The sequence below is a fragment of the Mizuhopecten yessoensis genome, unplaced genomic scaffold, assembly GCF_002113885.1.
Source record: "Mizuhopecten yessoensis strain PY_sf001 unplaced genomic scaffold, ASM211388v2 scaffold9311, whole genome shotgun sequence".
In the NCBI taxonomy this organism is placed as follows: domain Eukaryota; kingdom Metazoa; phylum Mollusca; class Bivalvia; order Pectinida; family Pectinidae; genus Mizuhopecten; species Mizuhopecten yessoensis.
Genome location: NW_018407984.1, coordinates 349,265 through 354,875, shown reverse-complemented (window position 1 = coordinate 354,875; position 5,611 = coordinate 349,265).

Below are 5,611 nucleotides of genomic sequence, written 5' to 3'. Positions count from 1 at the left end.
CAGTGGTGGGGGGCTAGTGGTAGCAGAATGTCAGACGCCTTAACCACTCGCCCACCGCATCCCCCAAGTACATGGTCGATCAAGGTATTTACAGTGATCGGAATCTTAATGTTGTCAGAAGAGGTGAGACATCAAAGCAATACGAAATATTAAGTGTATAACCTAGAGGAACGGCATATGTCTAAGGATCGCACAGTATCAAACTTTCACTGATCTCAAAGAAGAAAAATCACTGAACTGAAGCTGAGCTAAACTTTATAATATTGGAGTTTGGTCTCGGTTCTTAGATGATCAAGATAACAGTTTCAGGCCATAGCTGCATTAATGGAAGTAAAGCACGATCTAATCAGATCACGGGTCATCTTTCTCAAGAAACACGCAGTTATAGGGCTGCTGACCAGTTTGTTCGACCAGACCTCATTCGGAGTACACAATGAGCATGAAGCTAAAGATGTAAAGTAAGCAAGCACCTATTAAGTCTCGTTCAATCAGACTATTGTTGTCTGCGCAAGCTACCGAACATCAAGCGACTGGTTGAACGAGACTAGCACCCAAAAAAGTTAGCTTTGCCGATTGCTAAACAATGTAAACATTTTACTTTACTTGCGAAAAGCAAAATGTGTAAAACCCGTTATAACGTTAAAAATACAGCTTTGCGCTACAACAGTGAAATATTCCTGAACTGGTATATCTTTGAAGAAAATGTTGAAGAATAAGTTCCAGGATAAGAACCGTCTTTTAGCAGAATCAAACTCAATTACGTAATTTAAGCAGTAGACATACGACATTAGAGACATCAAATTAACGGTTAATGGAGAGTAACATAACTGACTCAATGCTTGAAGCGGATGAGCTTTAGTGGTAGACTCCGCACATTAGAACACATAACACGTGAGCAAATCAGGTAAGTCTTAAATGATAAAAGGACATCCAAGTAGTGGATGGGTTGATCGAGGTGGCATCATCTATCAACTCGTACAAGTAAATAGGAAACTCTGACGACTGAACATCAGAATGTAATATCGTAATAACGACATAGACATTGTAAGTCGTTATTACAAGATAGCAAATCGTTATCAGGAGATAACATGTCGTTATAACGAGATAGTTAGTCGTTATCACGACATGGCTATGTCGTTTTACCAAAATAGCTAGGAAGTTATTACGATAAAACTATTTTCCTGGTGGCCCGTACCGGTTTCCGTACAATGTACCGTCTGCTGTAGTAGACAGATTACAATCTGATATAAAAACATATCTGTGCGGTGTATTTGCATTGAAAGTATGACCAATGAAAATGTGAAACTGTATTGAACCTCGTGGGATTTAAAATAATGACGGTTAATGTTTGATATCGATAATCAATACGAGCTACTTCAAGCAGGGCGAAACGGATGTGTAGGCGTAAAGTAAAATTAGACGGTGAACCGACTGGGCGAAACGAGTGTGAAGGCGCAAGGTAAATTTGACGGTTAAGTAACCGGGCGAAATGAGTATGTAAGCGTCAGGTAAAGTAAGACGCTAAAAAGACCGGGCAAAACGAGTGTGTAGGCGTAAAGTAAAGTTAGACGTTGAACCGACTGGGCGAAACGAGTGTGTAGGCGTAAGGTAAGTTTGACGGTTAAGTAATCGGGCGAAACGAGTATGTAGGCGTCAGGTAAAGTAAGACGCTAAAAAGACCGGGCGAAACGAGTGTGTAGGCGTAAAGTAAAGTAAGACGGTGAACCGACTGGGCGAAACGAGTGAGTAGGCGTAAGGTAAAGTAAGAGGTTAACCAACCGAGCGAAACGAGTGTATAGGCGTGAGGTAAAGATATACGGTTAACTAACCGGGCAAAACGAGTGTGTAGTCGTCAGGTAAAGTAAGAGGTTAACCAACCGAGCGAAACGAGTGTATAGGCGTAAGGTAAAGATAGACGGTAAACCGACCGAGCGAAACAAGTGTTTAGGCGAAAGGTAAATGTTAGAAGGTGAACCGACCGGGCGAAACGAGTGTGTAGGCGTAAGGTAAATGTTAGAAGGTGAACCGACCGGGCGAAACGAGTGTGTAGGCGTAAGGTAAAGTTAGACGGAAAACCGACCGGGCGAAACAAGTGTGTAAGCGTAAGGTTAAGTCAGACTGTTTACCGACCGGGATGTTTATATTCAAGAATTTCAATAAAAGAGGTAGAATTTTTAAGACGTTTTTGTTTTGCGCAACCCGGATTTGGAGGTTTGATTCTATTTAAATTTACTTGATTTTTGGGATCTTGCTGAATGATATAAAATGGAAACTGAATATGACTAACAATCGTAATAAACCGGCGACATTAAAAATAGTTTGTTTTTGTTTACTATATTAGATTGTATTCATGGGAATTCTTATATAACTTACCCATGGCAACGAATGTGATGGAGATCCATTGAAATGTGGAGGAAAACATCATCTGAAAATCAATTGTTATCGATTAAAAATACATCTACTGTAGTATAGATGAAAGGAGGTACAATTCATGCTCAGTTAGTTACTATTTGAAGTCAAAATTAGAGTAGGAAAAAAAGGGAAATAATTTCGTAGCGTCAGCCCAAAAGGAATAATGTCGTAACAATAAAACCCCTCACAGTTTGGAACGAAAATTATGTGGAATCCAGAAGGGTGAGTTCTTTTTTGTCTGTTCAGTAAAGTACACCTGTCACCTCCTATCAGGCATACGTATAACGAGTGGAAATATCCTGGAGATACATGACAATAGGAAACATATGTTATGAAATGGCAGTCAATATATCCGATCGTTAATACAAAAAAAGTGAACTGGAATGGAGCGAAACACAGGATTGAGATAAAGCGATGTTTGACATACCCATGGATTAATACGTGAAAGTGAATTGCTTTGAAACTAAACACAACTTTGAAATAAAAGTGGCATTCGATATATCAAAGTGTAATTTCTCGGAGTAAATTATAAGCAGCAATGGAATCTTAAGACAAATTCGGGTTTTAATACATATGAAATTTAGTTGCTGTAAAGACAGACACAATATTGAGATAAAAGAGGTAATCGATATATCAAAATTTAGCTCAAAAAAAGCGAAATGCGATAAAACAAAACAAAACTTCGAAATAAAATTATGTTCGATATACACTGGTTTTGATAAATATCTGCATATTGCTCTTGTACTAAACACGATTTTTAGATAAAGGTGACATTCAATATGTCAAAGTTTATTACAAAAGAATAAAATGCAATGGAACCAAATGCAATTTTGAAATAAAGTGTTCGTTATACTTTGTTTAACACAAAAAAAAGGAAATTCGTATTAAGATCATAATAATGAGGGTCGAGAGTTGGAAGTATGTAAATCCTACTTACCTTTTCCCCGGACCCTGCGTACTCATTTAGCTGTCTGACATTCGTAGACAACGGGTTATGGTCATTGTGACGACCAGCTCCAGCAAACAACAAAATAAAACATGTACACCTACCCTGGGAATGCTTCTCATCAAGATGGGACGTAGGTCGTTACCGGACATGTTTACCGAGATTTATCTATTGATTAAATCTGTATATTTCATGTTGTTCATTCCATATATCTATCGATGTCAAATACAATAGCAAGAAAAAGAGATGATATTTGTTATCGCTTATGTTTAATTTGTATGCATATGTACTTTAAATAAATGCCTGATCTGAGTTTAGAATAAACAGAAAGCTATATTGTTTCTGTGAAATGTAACCAATCGTATTATATTTCAGCATCTGCCTCAGTGTCCGTCGTCAATCGCCAAAGTTGAAAAAAACACAGCTTTATGCTATATTTTGTGACGTCAACATTTCTATTATTTGATTTCCCTAGGGATGATATTCTCGAATGTTTTTTCCTCGGCAAAGCCTCGGGTCAGTCAATGATGAATAGCATACCTCGGGTTGACGAATTCTGTCACACCGTCAAGGTAGGGGAAGATTCTATTATTTTATATCTTTAAAGGAGAATTTCTATCTCTAAAGTGAAATCTCTATCTTTTTTCGAAGATCACTACTTCCAAACACGGATCTTTATATGACAATAAGGATAGCTGTCAGCACAATCATGTTATCTACCATAACAGTACAATTCCACACGAGGCACTGGTTACGAAACAGCATTAGAGCAAGGTCGTTTTAAAAAGATTCTTGTTGCTTACTTACGGTGGCATATTTCTGCCGTAGCCTTTCGACTTCCGACTTACGTATTTCGACATAAATACTGAAATATGTCGACATCTTCTAAGTTTATGTAGACATAATTTATACGTTATATCGAAATGTGATTGCATTTTCCCAGATAATTTTGCCGAGATATTAATCTCGTAATTGTTCAAATCGGCTATTTATCATATCAATGCTTGGACGAGACATCGACTTGCTCATACTTACTCAATAATTTTACTGAGGGATTCAAAATGTGCGAGACACTGACTCAAAATTTTGATAAAATAAATTAATGTGACAGCAAAACGAAAATAAGCAAAACAAACCTTCACCTGTAACACAACAATGTACTCCTGCTCTTCCGTATACGTGAATATTTTAGTGATCAATTATTTACTTTTAACTATTACCTGGGCACGTTTTTAAAACCTGAAATCTGGCGTGAATTTTAAATGCGTCGTAGTTAAATTGGCCAATTAAACATAACCCCTCGGAAGACATATTTACATGTTCTTGGCGTGAGGTCGCTATGGAAGAGAGATACATATATAATGACGGTAATGCATATTAACCTAAGGATAAATACTCTGTACTTTAATAATTCAGAAATGATTACATCTATTTAATTTAAAAAAAACACATTTTTTATGCATCATAACCTTAAAAATCGGTATTTAAATTTGGTTTAAAGTGTCTGTTAGGTACATGAATTAAACATTTTAAATTTTAATTGCTATTAATGAACCGAGTAATATGTTGTATGAATTTCATGTTTCTGTATCTGTTTGATAAGCTGGTAGCATGATTGGACAAGAATTTAAATCTACACATAAAAGATGAAACATACAAATGATACGCGAATTGAATCTTAAATCACTTTATAAAAATGTCACGTCATATCTACTACGGTATTCTAACTACACTTCAAAAAACCAACATATTATTAAATGCACAGGTTTACATTTTTTTATGGGGTAAAAATTAAAAGAAGACAAAACGGTATGTAGTTTCCTGTGTTAGTGCTTTATTTTTTGTCAGCGTATTTATGATAATCGTTAAGGCAATGTTTAGTAGATATGCATGATATCAGCAAATATTCCAAACATTCAGACAGCTTGTATTTTATCCAGTTTGTTTTTTACTGCAAAAATGAACGGTGTATATTTGTGTTTGACGTGCTCTCCATGTGTTACAAAGCATAAAAACTAATAAACAGTTATAATAGGTGTTTTGTATTTTCACTGTATCTTGTGTAAGGACTTGAACTACAAGATCAGTAGAAGATGACCAAGTCTTCGGTTATGATGTTATACCATGGTGGTATTACGTTACACAGCGCCCGGGTACTTTTATGATGTTATACCATGGTGTTATTACGTTACACAGCGCCCGGGTACTTTTATGATGTTATACCATGGTGTTATTACGTTACACAGCGCCCGG